Source organism: Pristiophorus japonicus, chromosome 6, assembly GCF_044704955.1.
Source record: "Pristiophorus japonicus isolate sPriJap1 chromosome 6, sPriJap1.hap1, whole genome shotgun sequence".
NCBI lineage: Eukaryota > Metazoa > Chordata > Chondrichthyes > Pristiophoridae > Pristiophorus > Pristiophorus japonicus.
In genome coordinates this window covers 252,681,457-252,700,137 of record NC_091982.1, presented here as the reverse complement: position 1 = coordinate 252,700,137, position 18,681 = coordinate 252,681,457, and the positions used below count along the sequence as shown (strand labels likewise).

The window sequence follows — 18,681 nt, the reverse complement described above, 5'->3', positions numbered from 1 at the left end:
ATCTAACCTGTCCAGTCCCGTCAGAATTTTATATGTTTCTATGAGATCCCCTCTCATCCTTCTAAACTCCAGTGAATACAGGGCCAGTCGATCCAGTCTCTCCTCATATGTCAGTCCTACCATCCCGGGAATCAGTCTGGTGAACCTTCGCTGCATTCCCTCAAGAGCAAGAACGTCCTTCCTCAGATTAGGAGACCAAAACTGAACACAATATTACAGGTGGGGCCTCACCAAGGCCCTGTACAACTGCAGTAAGACTTCGCTGCTCCTATACTCAAATCCCTTTGCTATGAAGGCCAATTTGCTGCCTTCACCCCTGTACCTGCATGCCAACCTTCAATGACTGATGTACCATGACACCCAGGTCTCAGTGCACCTCCCCTTTTCCTAATCTGCCGCCATTCAGATAATATTCTGCCTTCGTGTTTTTGCCCCCAAAGTGGATAACCTTACATTTATCCACATTATACTACATCTGCCATGTGTTCGCCCACTCACCTAACCTGTCCAAATCACCCTGCAGCCTCTTAGCATCCCCCTCACAGCTCACACCGCCACCCAGTTTAGTGTCATCTGCAAACTTGGAGATATTACACTCAATTCCATCATCTAAATCGTTAATGTATATTGTAAAGAGCTGGGGTCCCAGCACTGAGCCCTGCGGCACTCCACTAGTCACTGCCTGTCATTCTGAAAAGGACCCGTTAATCCCGACTCTCTGCTTCCTGTCTGCCAACCAGTTCTCTGTCCACGTCAGTAAATTACCCCCAGTACCATTTGCTTTGATTTTGCACACCAATCTCTTGTGGGGGACCTTGTCAAAAGCCTTTTGAAAGTCCAAATACACCACATCCACTGGTTCTCCCCTGTCCACTCTACTAGTTACATCCTCAAAAAATTCCAGAAGATTTGTCAAGCATGATTTCCCCTTCATAAATCCATGCTAACTTGGACCAATCCTATTACTACTTTCTAAATGTGCTGCTATTTCATCCTTAATGATTGATTCCAACATTTTCCCCACTACTGATGTCAGGCTAACTGGTCTATAATTACCTGTTTTCTTTCTCCCTCCTTTTTTAAAAAGTGGTGTTACATTAGCAACCCTCCAATCCATAGGAACTGATCCAGAGTCGATAGACTGTTGGAAAATTATCACCAATGCATCCACTATTTCTAGGGCCACTTCCTTAAGTACTCTGGGATGCAGACTATCAGGCCCCGTGGATTTATCGGCCTTCAATCCCATCAATTTCCCTAACACAATTTCCCGCCAAATAAGGATATCCTTCAGTTCCTCCTTCTCACTAGACCTTTGGACCCCTAGTACATCCGGAAGGTTATTTATGTCTTCCTTTGTGAAGAATCTGACTGCAAGGGACCTACGTTTGTCTTCACTAATCTTTTACTCTTCACATATCTATAGAAGCTTTTGCAGTCAGTTTTTATGTTTTCGGCAAGCTTCCTCTCGTAATCTATTTTCCTGCTCTTAATTAAACCCTTTGTCCTCCTCTGCTGTATTCTAAATTTCTCCCAGTCCTCCGGCTTGCTACTTTTTCTGGCTAATTTGTAAGCCTCGTCCTTGGATTTAACACTATCCTTAATTTCCCTTGTTAGCCACGGTTGAGCCACCTTCCCCGTTTTACTTTTACTCCAGACAGGGATGTACAATTGTTGAAGTTCATCCATCTTTAAAGGTTTGCCATTGCCTATCCACCGTCAGCCCTTTAAGTATCATTTGCCAGTCTAATTTAGCCAATTCTCACCTCATACCATCAAAGTTACCTTTCCTTAAGTTCAGGATCCTAGTTTCTGAATTAACTGTGTCGCTCTCCATCTTAAAAAAGAATTCTACCATATTATGGTCACTCTTCCCCAAGGGGCCTCGCACAACAAGATTGCTAATTAGTCTCTTCTCATTACACATCACCCAGTCTCGGATGGCCAGCTCTCTATTTGGTTCCTCGACATATTGGTCTAGAAAACCATCCCTAATGCACTCCAGGAAATCCTCCTCCCCCGCATTGCTACCAGTTAGGTTAGCCCAATCAATATGTAGATTAAAGTCGCCCATGATAACTGCTGTACCTTTATTGCACACATCCCTTATTTCTTGTTTGATGCTGTCTCCAACCTCACTACTACTGTTTGGTAGCCTGTACATAACTCCCGCCAGCGTTTTCTGCCATTTGGTATTCCGTAGCTCCACCCATACCGATTCCACATCATCCAAGCCAATGTCCTTCCTTACAATTGCATTAATTTCCTCTTTAACCAGCAACGCCACCCCGCCTCCTTTTCCTTTCTGTCTATCCTTCCTAAATGCTGAATACCCTTGGATGTTGAGTTCCCAGCCTTGGTCACCCTGGAGCCATGTTTCCGTGATGCCAATCACATCGTATTCATTAACTGCTATCTGCGCAGTTAATTCGTCCACCTTATTCCGAATACTCCTCAAATACTTCAGGCTTGTCTTTTTACCACACTTTGCCCCTTTAGAATTCTGCTGTAAAGTGACCCGTTTTGTTTTTTGCCTTGGGTTTCTCTGCCCTCCACTTTTACTATTCTCCTTTCTATCTTTTGCTTCTGTCTCCATATTATTCCCCTCTGTCTCCCTGCATTGGTTCCCATCCCCCTGCCAAATTAGTTTAACTCCTTCCAAACAGCACTAGCAAACACTCCCCCTCAGACATTGGTTCCGGTCCTGCCCAGGTGCAGACCGTCCGGTTTGTACTGGTCCCACCTCCCCCAGAACCGGTTCCAATGTCCCAGGAATTTGAATCCCTCCCTTCTGCACCACTGCTCAAGCCACATATTCATCTGCGCTATCCTGCGATTCCTACTCTGACTAGCACGTGACACTGGTAGCAATCCTGAGATTACTACTTTTAAGGTCCTACTTTTTATTTTAACTCCTAGCTCCCTAAATTCGTCTCGTAGGACCTCATCCCGTTTTTTACCTATAATCGTTGGTACCTATATGCACCACGACAACTGGCTGTTTACCCTCCCTTTTCAGAATGTCCTGCACTCACCACGAGACATCCTTGACCCTTGCACCAGGGAGGCAACATACCATCCTGGAGTCTCGGTTGCGGCCGCAGAAACGTCTATCTATTCCCCTTACAAGCTCTCCCACTCTTTTTCCTGCCCTCCTGTGCAGCAGAGCCAGCCACAGTGCCATGAACTTGGCTGCTGCTGCCCTCCCGTGATGAGTCATCCCCCTCAACAGTACCCAAAGAGGTGCATCTGTTTTGCAGGGGGATGACCGTATGGGATCCCTGCACTACCTTCCTTGCACTGCCCTTCCTGTTGGTCTTCCATTCCCTATCTGGCTGTGGACAGACCTGTACCCCCCAGTTCTGTACCCCAGTTTGATAGTGACAGACCTACACCCATCAGTACTGTACCCCAGTGTTATACAGTGACAGATCTGTACCCACCAGTACTGTTACCCTAGTGTTATACAGTGACAGACCTGTACCCACCAGTACTGTACCCCAGTGTTATACAGTGACAGATCTGTACCCACCAGTACTGTTACCCTAGTGTTATACAGTGACAGACCTGTACCCACCAGTTCTGTACCCCAGTGTTATACAGTGACAGACCTGTACCCACCAGTACTGTACCCCAGTGTTATACAATGACAGACCTGTACCCACCAGTACTGTACCCCAGTGTTATCCAGTGACAGACCTGTAGAGGTGCGATAGATTAATGTTAATGTGTAAGCTTGGAGCGGTGTGATCAGTTAATGTGCTGGAAGGACAGAGGTGCCATGCACTGATTCAGCCAGTGACACCCAGGGCTCGCTGCACTGCACAACTTGCATTCCCAACTGGTCCAACACTGGCTTTTGTCTGACGGGGTGTTTAGATTCGGTAACGTTTTATTGAGGGTCTAGCAGCTCCTGTGAAGACACACAAGGGCTGATGTTTAGTGGTGCGGTCATTGGTCAGAGCTAGTTGAGGGGTGACTGAAAGCTGTGGGAAGGGAAAACAATTCTGGTTTTGTGTCCATTTTCCCCTTTCTCTGTCTCGGCCCAGAATCCCCGGCGGGTTGTTTCCTGGACTGAAATTACCAACTAACCTGACTATTTCTGTTCTTTTTTTCAAGAATCCAGAGTGAAGAATTGCGAATGTTTGCTGGCCAGCGGAGTTGGGAACAGCTCCCCCTCTGTAAGTAAATGTGCTTTGTTGTAGTATTGAGCAAAACACACACTGGTATGGGAGTGTATTAGTGAAAAGTTTCACAGTTCAGGAATTCATATCCCACCAGGGCAGTTTGAGAATTTGAGTTCAGTTTACAAATCTGGAAGTGAAAAGCTGGGATCGGATTGTCGTAAAAACCTAACTGGTTCACTCATGTCATTTAGGGAAGGAAACTTGCCGTCCTTACCCGGTCTGGCCGATATGTGACTCCAGTCTGACCTCTGTCGTGGTCATTCAGTTGGTTCAAAAAGGTAGCTCACCATCACCTCCGTTATGTATGTAAACATTACCAATGTGTAAGACTTGCCACCAGGGGGCGCACCTGTGGGAGACCCAAGGGTCACCTGCACACCCCGGGCAAGCAGGTGTAAAAGGCAGTCCACCATGCCTCCTCACTCTGGAGTTACAATAAAGAGACCAAGGTCACAACAGTTAGACCTTAAGATATACAATCTGGTGGAGTGATTCTAAACGTAACAATTGGCGACAAGTAACAGATCACAAACTTTCACGCAGTCATGGCTGCCATTGGTATTCTTGAGAGATTTGTTGAGGGTGATGATTGGGAAGCCTTCGTTGAGCGTCTTGACCAGTACTTTGTGGCCAACGAGCTGGAAAAGGCAGAAACCACGATCAAGCGCAGGGCGATTCTCCTCACTGTTTGCTGGTCCACGATATATGGCCTCATCAAAAATCTGCTAGCACCGACGAAACCAACGGACAAGACATGTGAAGAGTTGTGCACGCTGGTTCAGGAACACCTCAAGCCGAAGGAGAGCATGTTGATGGCCAGGTATCGCTTTTATACGCACCATCGCTCCGAGGGCCAGGACGTGGCGAGCTATGTCGCCGACCTAAGACGCCTTGCGAGACCTTGCGTATTTGCTGGATTTTTGGGGGAAGTGTTGCGGGACTTTTTCGTGCTTGGAATCGGCCACGAGGTCAATCTTCGCAAACTGCTGTCTGCCGAATTCCTAGATCTGAGCAAGGCCATCATGATAGCCCAGGCTTTTATGTCCACGAATGATAACACTAAACAGATATCATTGCAGCATTGGAACTCACCGGCAAGTACTGTGCATAAAGTAATGCCTTCAGCAGGCAGAGCTGTACATGGCAGGGCCTACACGCCCGCAGAGGCCAGACCTAGGATGACTCAGAGTCCGCCGTGGGGCGTGAATGTGAATCCATTAACACTATGTTGGCGCTGCGGGGGTAATCATCGCGCCCATCAATGTCGATTCAAGCACTACGTGTGCAAGGGCTGTGGAACAATGGGGCACCTCCAGCGAATGTGCAGACGTGCTACGACTCACCACGTGGCAGAGTCGGCAGAAGATGACCGATCCGGCGTGGATCACGCTGAACGAGAAAGAGAGACAACTCAACCCGAGGCTAAAGAGGAGGTCCGCCACCAAAAGCCCTCCGATAATGTTAAAAGTCAAATTAAACGGCATTCCAGTTTCCATGGAATTGGACACGGGGGTGAGTCAGTCAATTATGAGCCAGAAGGCTTTTGAGAAACTGTGGGGCAACAAGGCACAAAGGCCAAAACTAAGCCCACTCCACACCAAGTTGCACACTTACACCAAAGAGCTCATACCAGTCATTGGCAGTGTAGCAGTGAAGGTATCGTACAACGGAGCTGTGCATGATTTACCACGATGGATTGTACCAGGCGATGGGCCAACGCTGTTTGGCAGAAGCTGGCTAGGAAAGATCCGATAGAACTGGGACGACATCAAAGCACTGTCTTTGGAGGATGATGCCTCGTGCGCTCAAATGCTAAACAAATTCCCGTTGTTATTCAAGTCAGGCATCGGCAACTTCACAGGCGCCAAAGTGCAAATCCATCTAGTCCCTGATGCACGACCCAAGGCCCAAGCGGTTCCATACATGATGCGAGAGAAAGTCGAGATCGAGCTGGAAAGACTTCAACGAGAGGGGATCATATCGGCAGTCATGTTCAACGAGTGGGCCAGTCCAATTGTTCCGGTGTTGAAGAGTGATGTGACAGTTAGAATCTGCGGGGACTACAAGGTAACGATCAACCAAGTCTCATTACAGGACCAGTACCCACTACCTAAAGCGGATGACCTGTTTGCAACGCTAGCAGGGGGGGAAGCCGTTCACCAAGCTGGATCTAACCTTTGCTTACATGACACAGGAGCTGGCTGAACCTTCAAAAAAATTGCTGTGCATCAACACACACACAGGACTGTTCATATACCACAGATGCTCCTTTGGGATTCGCTCGGCTGCGGCCATCTTCCAGAGGAACATGGAGAGGCTGCTGAAATCAGTTCCGCGCACCATGGTGTTCCAAGACAACATCTTAATCACTGGCTGCAACACACCAAACACTTGCACAACCTGGAAGAGGTTCTCGAGCGACTGGACAGAGTGGGACTCAAGTTGAAACGCTCCAAGTGTGTTTTCCTGGTGCCAGAGGTCGAACTTCTGGGGAGAAAGATTGCGGCGGACGGCATCAGACCCACGGACTCCAAGACGGAGGCCATCAAGAATGCACCCAGACCACAGAATGTGATGGAGCTGCGTTCGTTCCTGGAACTCCTCAACTATTTTGGTAACTTTCTACCGGGGTTGAGCACTTTGCTGGAGTCTTTGCATTTATTGCTATGCAAGGGTGACGATTGGGTTTGGGGTAAAGCTCAAGAGACAGCCTTTAACAAGGCCAGAAACCTGCTATGTTCCAACAAGTTACTTGTATTGTATGACCTGTATAAATGTTTAGTACTCGCTTGTGATGCATCTTCGTACGGGGTCGATTGTGTGCTACAGCAAACCAATGGGTCAGGTAAACTGCAACCGGTTGATTATGCGTCCAGAAGCTTATCTAAGGCTGAAAGAGCCTACAGTATGGTTGAAAAAAAAGCATTAGCATGCGTGTACGGGGTTAAGAAAACGCACCAATACTTATTTGGGCTCCGATTCGAGCTCGAAACCGACCACAAGCCGCTCATTTCGTTCTCAGAAAGCAAAGGGAGAAACACCAATGCTTCATCCCGCATCCAAAGGTGGGCACTAATGTTATCTGCGCATGATTATGTAATCCGCCACAGACCAGGCACGGAGAACTGTGCGAATGCCATCTGTCGGCTACCATTGCCCACCACTGGGGTGGAAATGGCGCAACCCGCGGATTTGCTCCTTGTAATGGATGCTTTTGAGAGCGAGGGGTCACCCGTCACGGCTCGCCAGATCAGGACCTGGACTCGCCAGGACCCGGTGCTATCACTAGTAAAAAGCTGTGTCCTCAATGGGAGCTGGTCGACGGTCCCAGGGGAAATGCAAGATGAAATAAAGCCGTTCCACTGACGCAAGGACGAAATGTCCATCCATTCGGACTGCCTCCTATGGGGGAATCGTGTAATTTTGCCAAAAAAAGGGCAAGGAAATATTTGGTGGCCCGGCATTGACTCGGAATTGGAGTCATGCATACACCAATGTAACACTTACTCACAGTTGAGCAATGCACCAAGGAAGGCCCCACTGAGTCTGTGGTCATGGCCCTCCAAACCGTGGTCAAGGGTCCACATAGATTTCGCTGGCCCCTTTCTGGGAAAGATGTTCCTAGTAGCAGTGGATGCTTACTCTAAATGGATTGAATGTACAATAATGTCATCGTGTACATCCACTGCCACCATTGAAAGCCTCCGGGCCATGTTCACCACCCATGATTTACCCGACGTCCTTGTTAGTAACAATAAACCATGTTTCACCAGCTCGGAATTCAACGAGTTCATGACCCGCAATGGCATCAAGCATGTCGGGTCTGCGCCGTTTAAGCCCAAATCCAATGGTCAAGCGGAACGGGCAGTCCAAACCATCAAGCAGAGCTTGAAACGCGTGACGGACGGTTCCCTGCAGACCCGGTTATCTCGGATCCTGCTCAGCTACCGCTCGCGACCCCACTCGCTTACCGGGGTCCCCCTGCAGAATTGCTACTGAAGAGAGCACTCAAAACCAGGCTCTCCTTAGTCCACCCGGATCTCAATGATCATGTAGAAACCCGGCATCACCGGCATAACATGTACCACGATCGTGCAGCTGTATCACGTGACATTGAGGTTAATGACCCTGTGTTTGTTCTTAATTATGGTCATGGTCCTAAATGGATTGCTGGCACTGTTTTAGCCAAGGAGGGGAATAGAGTGTTTGTTGTCAAACATTTGAATGGACAAACGTGCAGAAAGCACTTGGATCAGACCAAACTGCGGTTCACTGACAACCAAGAACAGTTTGAAGAGGACATTACCATCATTGATCCACCCACACATACCCAACCAGCAATCGACCTCGCGGTCAACCACAAGGCTGAACCCACCATGCCCGACAGTCCGATCAGACCAGCTACATCGCAGTGCAGCACTGATCCGACCGACTCACCCGTGCCAGGACTTCAGCTCAGGCGATCGACCCGGGAACGCTGAGCCCCGGATCGCCTCAACTTGCAAATAACTTGTGCATAAGATTTTGGGCAGGGGGAATGATGTTATGTATGTAAACATTACCAATGTGTAAGACTTGCCACCAGGGGGCGCACCTGTGGGAGACCCAAGGGTCACCTGCACACCCCGGGCAAGCAGGTATAAAAGGCAGTCTACCATGCTGCTTCCTCACTCTGGAGTTACATTAAAGAGACCAAGGTCATAACAGTTTGAGCTTAAGATATACAGTCTTGTGGAGTTAGTCTGCACGTAACAACCTCGAGGGCAACTGAGGATGGGCAATAAATGCTGGCCTTGCCAGCGACGCCCACATCCCCAGAATGAAGGAAGAAAGCGAGGAACAAACAGGAGGTTTTGGAGTATTGATAATATGACCTCACTGAGCAGGCTGTCCCAGAAACATCACCTCCCATCCATAGCCATCCTGGCCACAGTGCATTGGCCAAAGGTGGATTCAGGGCTGTTCACATCAGGCTGTACCAGTGACGGCTGATTTATTTCCCATCTGAAAATTGTGAGTTTGAAAAGGGTTTTCAGGTGAGCAGTAGGGCGGATTAGAAAAGAAATGGGGATGTATTGGTGGAGACAGCAGGCGTGGCTGAGCTACTGCTATGGGTACTTTGCATCGGTGTTTACCGAGGAAGAACACTTTGCCAAAGCTATGATAATTGCATAGGTTGCTGGGATACAGGTGCGATAAAAATAGATAAAGAGGAGGTACTAGAAAGATCGGCAGTAATTGAAGTGGGTAAGTCTCCCGGTCCAATCCTCGGTTACTGAGCGAGGTAAGATCGAGGAGATGCTGGCCACAATCTTGCAATCTTCCTTCGATACAGGACCAGTGCCAGAGGACTGGAGATTGGTCAATAAAGGGGAAAGGATAAACCTGGCAATTACAGGCCAGTCAGTTTAGCGTCAGTGCTGGGGAAGCTTTGAGAAACAAGAATCTAGGAGAAAATTAACAGCCACATGGCCAAGCTTGAACTAATAAAGGAGAGCCAGCTTGGATTTGTTAAAGGCAAATCGTGTTTCATATTTGAATGCTCCCTAGCCCTGGCCCAGGGGCTTGTCGGTCTGCTCTCCTGCCCCTAGCCCAGGCCGAGTGGCCTCCCGGTCCGCTCCCCCACCCCTAGCCCAGGCCGAGTGGCCTCCCGGTCCGCTCCCCCACCCCTAGCCCAGGCCAAGTGGCCTCCCAGTCCGCTCCCCCACCCCTAGCCCAGGCCCAGTGGCCTCCCGGCCTGCTCTCTTGCCCCTAGCCCAGGCCGAGTGGCCTCCCGGTCCACTCCCCCACCCCTAGCCCAGGCCGAGTGGCCTCCCGGTCTGCTCCCCCACCCCTAGCCCAGGCCGAGTGGCTCCCGGTCTGCTCCCCCACCCCTAGCCCAGGCCGAGTGGCTCCCGGTCTGCTCCCCCACCCCTAGCCCAGGCCGAGTGGCCTCCCGGTCCACTCTCCTGCCCCTACCCCAGGCCGAGTGGCCTCCCGGTCCACTCTCCTGCCCCTAGCCCAGGCCGAGTGGCCTCCCGGTCTGCTCCCCCACCCCTAGCCCAGGCCGAGTGGCCTCCCGGTCCGCTCTCCTGCCCCTAGCCCAGGCCGAGTGGCCTCCCAGTCCGCTCCCTCGCCCCTAGCCCAGGCCGAGTGGCCTCCCGGTCCACTCTCCTGCCCCTAGCCCAGGCCGAGTGGCCTCCCGGTCTGCTCCCCCACCCCTAGCCCAGGCCGAGTGGCCTCCCGGTCCGCTCTCCTGCCCCTAGCCCAGGCCGAGTGGCCTCCCGGTCCGCTCTCCCGCTCCATCCTAGGCTGAATGGTCTCCCGGTCCACTTCCCTGCCCCACCCCAGGCCGAATGGTCCCCTCCCTCCCGATCCCAGCACCTAACTACAGGGCTGTTAAGGAGAGAGTTCCAGGATTTTGATCCAGCGAGGATGACGGAATGGCGATATATTTCTAAGTCGGGATGGTGTGTGACTTGGAGGGGAATGTGGAGGTGATGGTGTTCCCATGCGCCTGCTGCCCTTGTCCTTCTAGGTGGTGGAGGTCGCGGGTTTGGGAGGTGCTGCCGAAGGAGCCTTGGTGAGTTGCTGCAGTGCATCTTGTAGATGGTACACACTGCAGCCACGGTGCGCCGGTGGTGGAGGGAGTGAATGTTGAAGGTGGTGGGTAGCGTGCCATTCAAACGGGCTGCTTTGCCCTGGATGGTGTCGAGCTTCTTGAGTGTTGTTGGAGCTGCAACTCATCCAGGCAAGTGGGGAGTCTTCCATCACACGCCTGACTTGTGTCTTGTAGATGGTGGGAAGGCTTTGGGGAATCAGGAGGTGAGGCGCTTGCCACAGAATACCCAGCCTCTGACCTGCTCTTGTAGCCACAGCATTTACGTGGCTGGTCCAGTTAAGTTTCTGGTCAATGGTGACCCCCAGGGTTTTGATGGTGGGGGATTCAGTGATGGTAATGCCGTTGAATATCAAGGGTGGTGGTTAGACTCTCGCTTGTTGGAGATAGTCATTGCCTGGCACTTGTGTGGTGCGAATGTTACTTGCCACTTATCAGCCCAAGCCTGAATGCCATCCAGTTCTGGAGTATTGTGTCCAAATCTAAGCACCGCACTTTAGGAAGGACAGGAAGGGTACAGAAGAGATTGACGAGAAATGTTGCAGGTTTTTGGGATTACAGTTACGTGGATAGACTGGAGAAGCTGGGATTGTTCTCCTTAGAGCAGAGAAGGTGAAGGGGAGATTTGAGGTGTTCAAAATTATGAAGGGGTTATTTAGATAAATAAATCAAAACTGTTTCCAATGACTGAAGGGTCGATAACCAGAGGACAGAGATTTAAGGTGATCGGCAAAAGAGCTAGAGGCGACATGAGGAAAACTTTCTTTTACTAAAAGAGTGGTTAGGATCGGGAATGCATTGCATGATAGGCTTATGGATACAGATCAATAGTAGCCCTCAAATTGAATAAATACTGGAAGGAGAATAAGTTGCCGGGATATGGAGAAAGAGCAGTGGAGTGGGACTGACCGAATAGCTCTTCGACAGAGCTGGCATAGATTCGATGGGCCGAATGGCCTTCCTCTGTGCTGTTCTATGATTCTATAATCTGCCGTGTGGCAGGGGAAGAGGCACAGCAGTCAACGGCAATGGTCAGTGTCACATAACCACAGCTTGTTGCGACATTAAAGATGCTGTGGAGATGGAGGTGATTGTAGTATTGTTTTGGATCTGTTACAGATATAACTAGGGACACACGGCTTCTAAACTACTCCTGCTCAGAACGTGCATATGGGCAACAGCCCCTGGGAAAATGGTGGCTTGGCATGGTTGGATGATGCGCTGTGGAATGACGGAGATGCCCGATGTAATTGTACGATTACGTTGCAGCTTACGTTGTAGGTCTCATTCAAAATGAAAACAGCTGTTTGGCCTCAGTATGTTGTAGCTTTATTTTGAGTAAGTAAAAGTTGCTCAGCTGTAAATGACGGTAAATTGCAGAGTATTTAATCAGCCCTGAGGTTTATAAATAGGAACTTTTGATATGTGGTTTATTGTGGAGCTGGGGGTAGGGCACAGAATCAAAGCATCAATGTTTCATTACAGAAAATGAAGGTCATTGCCTGGGCTTTAGTCACCTGCTGACTGAAGCAGAATGGTGGGTGTTATCGCAGAAGTGTCTCAGCCATATGGTTGGCCAGAATTCACCCACTGGTGCAGTGGATCTGAGGGGAACTTCCACTGGGGTTTTCTGAGAATCACTACAGCAAAACTGAAAAACTTATTTCTAAGATACGGTATTCATGAAACCACAAATAAGTCACTTGAAATAAGCAGTGTTGGGTGGAAGTGAAGGCTGGGTATGAGCGATCAAACCGCAATGGTCCATCAACGTGGCTCGCTCACGCTGTGCCACACAAGCACACGACAAATCGTCAATGTAACCTTGCATATCACCCTGTCTCTCGAGGTCACAGAATGGGCACTGACCTCTGATTACTGGCGATCAGTGAGGGTGGATGAATTGTAACCACCAGTGGGCATTGAATTGACCCCAGTCAAGCACAGCTCCAGATTCCAGTTCTGTGCAATTTGTAAAAGTGCTTATCATCTTCAGATTCATGTCCCATTCCAAGGCAGTGTTTTGGTTTCTTAAAGTGGCAGGTAGAGTTACGCTGCTCTCGGTGTCTTCCCAACGTCTGTAGATATTGTACCGATCGGGGGGGCGATGGGATCTGTAGATATTGTACCGATCGGGGGGATGGTGAGATCTGTAGATATTGTACCGATCGGGGGGTGTGGTGAGATCTGTAGATATTGTACCGATCGGGGGGATGGTGAGATCTGTAGATACTGTACCGATCGGGGGGGATGTTGAGATCTGTAGATATTGTACCGATCGGGGGGATGGTGAGATCTGTAGATACTGTACCGATCGGGGGGACGGTGAGATCTGTAGATATTGTACCGATCGGGGGGTGTGGTGAGATCTGTAGATATTGTACCGATCGGGGGGATGGTGAGATCTGTAGATACTGTACCGATCGGGGGGTGTGGTGAGATCTGTAGATATTGTACCGATCGGGGGGATGGTGAGATCTGTAGATACTGTACCGATCGGGGGGGATGTTGAGATCTGTAGATATTGTACCGATCAGGGGGACGGTGAGATCTGTAGATATTGTACCGATCGGGGGGATGGTGAGATCTGTAGATACTGTACCGATCGGGGGGATGGTGAGATCTGTAGATATTGTACCGATCGGGGGGTGTGGTGAGATCTGTAGATATTGTACCGATCGGGGGGATGGTGAGATCTGTAGATACTGTACCGATCGGGGGGGATGGTGGGATCTGTAGATATTGTACCGATCGGGGGGGTGGTGAGATCTGTAGATATTGTACCGATCAGGGGGGATGTTGAGATCTGTAGATATTGTACCGATCGGGGGGGTGGTGAGATCTGTAGATATTGTACCGATCGGGGAGGGTGGTAGGATCTGTAGATACTGTACCGATCGGGGGGATGGTGAGATCTGTAGATATTGTACCGATCGGGGAGGGTGGTAGGATCTGTAGATACTGTACCGATCGGGGGGGATGGTGAGATCTGTAGATATTGTACCGATCGGGGGGATGGTGGGATCTGTAGATATTGTACCGATCGGGGGGATGGTGGGATCTGTAGATATTGTACCGATCGGGGGATGGTGAGATCTGTAGATATTGTACCGATCGGGGGGATGTTGAGATCTGTAGATATTGTACCGATCGGGGGATGGTGAGATCTGTAGATACTGTACCGATCGGGGGGATGGTGGGATCTGTAGATACTGTACCGATCGGGGGGATGGTGGGATCTGTAGATACTGTACCGATCGGGGGACGGTGAGATCTGTAGATATTGTACCGATCGGGGGGATGTTGAGATCTGTAGATATTGTACCGATCGGGGGGGACGGTGAGATCTGTAGATATTGTACCGATCGGGGGGGACGGTGAGATCTGTAGATATTGTACCGATCGGGGGATGGTGAGATCTGTAGATATTGTACCGATCGGGGGGGATGGTGAGATCTGTAGATATTGTACCGATCGGGGGATGGTGAGATCTGTAGATACTGTACCGATCGGGGGGATGGTGGGATCTGTAGATACTGTACCGATCGGGGGGATGGTGGGATCTGTAGATACTGTACCGATCGGGGGGGCGGTGAGATCTGTAGATATTGTACCGATCGGGGGGATGGTGAGATCTGTAGATATTGTACCGATCGGGGGGATGGTGAGATCTGTAGATATTGTACCGATCGGGGGGGTGGTGAGATATGTAGATATTGTACCGATCGGGGGGATGGTGAGATCTGTAGAAATTGTACCGATCGGGGGGATGGTGAGATATGTAGATATTGTACCGATCGGGGGGATGGTGAGATATGTAGATATTGTACCGATCGGGGGGGCGGTGAGATCTGTAGATATTGTACCGATCGGGGGGATGGTGAGATCTGTAGATATTGTACCGATCGGGGGGATGGTGAGATCTGTAGATATTGTACCGATCGGGGGGATGGTGAGATCTGTAGATATTGTACCGATCGGGGGGATGGTGAGATCTATAGATATTGTACCGATCGGGGGGGTGGTGAGATCTGTAGATATTGTACCGATCGGGGGGATGGTGAGATCTGTAGATATTGTACCGATCGGGGGGATGGTGAGATCTGTAGATATTGTACCGATCGGGGGACGGTGAGATCTGTAGATATTGTACCGATCGGGGGGGCGGTGAGATCTGTAGAATGCTCTCAACAGTTTGTGGTTTACAGCTGAAATTGTACTTACAGTATTTACAGCACAAACAGGCCATTCGGCCCAACTGCTCTCTGCCGGTGTTTATACTCCACACCAGCCACCTCCCACCCCTCTACAGCTCACTCCATCACCCTATCCTTCTATCCCTTTCTCCTCATGTGTTTATCGAGTTTCCCCGTAAATGCATCGACACCATTCACCTCGACCCTCCCTGTGGCAGCGAGTTCCACATTCTCACCACTCTCTGGGTAATGAAGGTTCTGAATTTCCGATTGGATTTATTAGTGATTATCATATTTATGGCCCCTAGTTCTGGTCTCTCCTACAAGTGGAAACAACTTCTCTACATTTACCCCATTAAGACCTTTCATAATCTTAAAGACATCTATCAGGTCGTTTCTCCGTCTTGTGTTTTCTAGAAAAAAGAGCCCCAGCCCGGAATTGTTGAAAATGGTGGAAATTTTCCCAGAGAAGTTCTTTTATGAAGGAATAACTGTATACGATGCTCTGTTTAATGAACAGATGGATCTGCCTATCAGTGACCAGTATTCATAAACCTCTTGTATGTCCTCTTAAACCATCCATCTTTCTCTCTTCTCTAAGGCAGTCCCCCGGAGTGGAGGTTGACTTGCTTCCACACTAAAAGTGAGTTCTCAGGTGACTGAACAGTCCAATATGGGACCTACATTCTCTGTCACAGGTGGGGAAGACGGTGGTTGAAGGAACGGGTGGGTGGGGGGGCCTGGGTTGTCACGTGCTCCTTCCACTATCGACGTTTGGCTTCAGCTTGCTCTCAGCAAAGAGACTCGAGGTGCTCAGCGCCTTCTCGGGTTCTTTTTCTCCACTTTGAGTGGTCTTGGGTCAGGGATTCCCAGGTGTCGGTGGAGATTCAAGGAGGCATTGAAGCATTTCCTCTGCTCACTTGGGACTCACATGCCGTGTAGGAGTTCCGAGTAGAGCGCTTGCTTTGGGAGTCTTGTGTCAGGCATGCGGACGATGCGGCCTGCCCAACGGAGCTAATCAAGCGTGGTCAGTGCTTTGATGTTGGGGTTATTGGCCTGAGTGAGGACACTGATGTTGGTGTGCCTATCTTGCCAATGGATTTGCAGGATTTTGAGGAGGCATCGTTGGTGGTATTTCTCCAGTGCCTGCTGTATAAGGTCCACGTCTCTGAGCCATATAGGAGGGTGGGTATCACTGCTGCTCTGTAGACCATGAGCTTGGTGCCGGGTTTGATCTCTTGGTCTTCAAACACTCTCTTCCTCAGGCGACCGAAGGCTGCACTGGCGCACTGAAGGCGGTGTTGGACCTCGTCATCGATGTCTGACCTTGTAGGCTCCCGAGGTATGGGAAATGGTCCACATTGTCCAAGGCCTCGTCGTGGATTTTGATAACCGGGGGGCAGTGCTTTGTGGCGGGGAAAGGTTGGTAGAGGACCTTTGTCTTGCTGATGTTTAGTGTAAGGCCCATGCTCTCGTACACCTCGGTGACGATGTTGATGATGGCTTGGAGGCGGACCTCCAAGTGTGCGCAGACGCAAGGGTCGTCTGCGTACTGTAGTTCAATGACGGAGGATGGGATGACGTTGGATCTGGCCTGGAGGCAGCGAAGGTGGAACAGATTCGCGTTTGTTCTGTAATTTAGCTCCACTCCAGCGGGGAGCTTGTTGGGGGTGAGATGGAGCATTGCAGCGAGGAAGATCGAGAAGAGCGTTGGTACGATGACCCAGCCCTGCTTGATCCCGGTCTGGACGTGGATTGGGTCTGTGGTGGATCTGTTGGTCAGGATCATGGCTTGCATGTCATCATGGAGGATGGTGACAAACTTTTGAGGGCAGCCGAATCTGAGGAGGACGCTCCATAGTCCCTCACGGTTGAGAGTGTCGAAGGCTTTTGTGAGGTCGAAGAAGGCCATGTACAGGGGTTGGTGCTGATCCCTGCATTTCTCTTGTATTTGCCGCGCGGTGAAGTTCATGTGCTTTGTGCCCCTTAGTGGGCGGAATCCACATTGCGACTCTGGGAGGAGCTCTTCAGCCACTGGGAGAAGACGGTTCTAGCGATGACTTTCCCAGTGGCCGCCAGCAGGGAGACTCCTCTAGTTACCGCAGTCGGACTTGTCGCCTTTCTTGAAGATGGTCATGATTACAGCATCTCTGAGATGTCCTGGCATGCTCTCCTCCTTCCAGATGAGAGAGATGAGGTCATGTATTCACAACAATAGTGCTTCTCCACCATGTTTTAGTGCTTTGGCGGGGATTCTATCTGCTATCTGCTCCTGATGCCTTGTTCTTCAGTTGTTGGATGGCCTTTTCTACCTCATGCCGGGCTGGGGTTTTGCTGAGATGGTGGCGGGTAGCATGCTGCGGGACTTAGGTCGAAAACAGAGTCTCGGTTAAGGAGATCTTCGAATTGCTCCTTCCAGCGGGCACTGACTGTCTCTCTGTCCTTGATGAGGACCTCTCCGTTCTTGGCCAGCAGTGGGGTAAGACCTTGGGTGCTTGGGACATAGGTGGACTTGACTGCGCTAAAGAACCCTCGCATGTCGTGCTTGTCGGTTAGCTGCTGGATCTCCTGTGCTTTCTCCACCCACCATCTGTTCTGTAGGTCGCTGGTTTTATGTTGGACCTCGGCCTTCAGACGTCTGTAGAGCTGCTTTTTTGCTCTCGAGTTGTGTTGCTGTTTCCAGTCCAAGAATGCCTTGCGCTTGCGGCTTATTAGCTCCTGGATCTCCTGGTCGTTCTCGTCGAACTAGTCTTGGTGTTTCCCGGTCGAGTGACCGAACGTCTCTTCACAGGTGCTAATTATGGAGGCCTTGAGGGCAGACCAGACGGTGTGGGCACTCTGCGTCTTTGGGTCACTGGGAGGAGTCAGGTTGGTAGTGAGGCGCTGGCTGAATCGGGCTTTCAGGCAGGGTCTTTGAGTGCTCCAGCGTTGATTTTCCTGCGGCGTTGTTTCTGTTTTGGGGCAATGTTGATGGTGATGACAGAGTGGATTAGGCAGTGCTAGCTCCTGTCATGGCGCGGGTGATGCGCACGTCCTTGCGGTCCCTTGCTTGGACAACGACTTAGTCAAGCAGGTGCCAGTGCTTAGAGCGAGGGTGTTGTCACAATTTCTTGTACTTGTCCCTCTGGCAGAACAAGGTGTTAGTGATGACAAGGTCATGTTCTGAGCATTTTGTCAGGGGGAGGGTACCGCTGGAGTTGGTTTTCCCTGCCCCCCCCCTCTGCCGATCTCGCCTCCCCAGAGGTCAGTGTCCTTACTGACTCTGGCGTTGAAGTTGCCAAGGAGGTTCAGTTTGTCATCCATTGGGACTCGGGACAGAGATTGTTCAAGGATGGGGTAGAATACCTCTTTAGTCTTGTCTGTAGCTTCCAGTGTTGGAATGTACGCGCTGATGACCGCAGTGCTCTGGTTCTGGGCTGAGCTGAGCAGAAGGGTCATGAGGCGTTCGTTTATCCTGCAAGGGGGAGTCTCTGAGACATAGAAACATAGAAATTAGGTGCAGGAGCAGGACATTCGGCCCTTCGAGCCTGCACCACCATTCAATAAGATCATGGCTGATCATTCCCTCAGTACCCCTTTCCTGCTTTCTCTCTGTACCCCTTGGTCCCTTTGGCCGTAAGGGCCACATCTAACTCCCTTTTGAATATATCTAACGAACTGGCCTCAACAACTTTCTGCGTTAGAGAATTCCACAAGTTAA

General features: G+C 50.3%; 1 protein-coding gene across 6 annotated transcripts in view; it reads left to right on the top strand.

The window, feature by feature from the left end:
- lpp (LIM domain containing preferred translocation partner in lipoma) overlaps positions 1-18,681 on the top strand; it is a 487,813-nt gene that overhangs the window by 143,618 nt on the left and 325,514 nt on the right. For all 6 annotated transcript variants that reach the window (XM_070883830.1, XM_070883835.1, XM_070883832.1 and 3 more), the window contains one exon: positions 4,120-4,181. The gene's annotated coding sequence lies outside the window, so the exon portion shown is untranslated. The remainder of the gene's footprint in view (positions 1-4,119; positions 4,182-18,681) is intronic.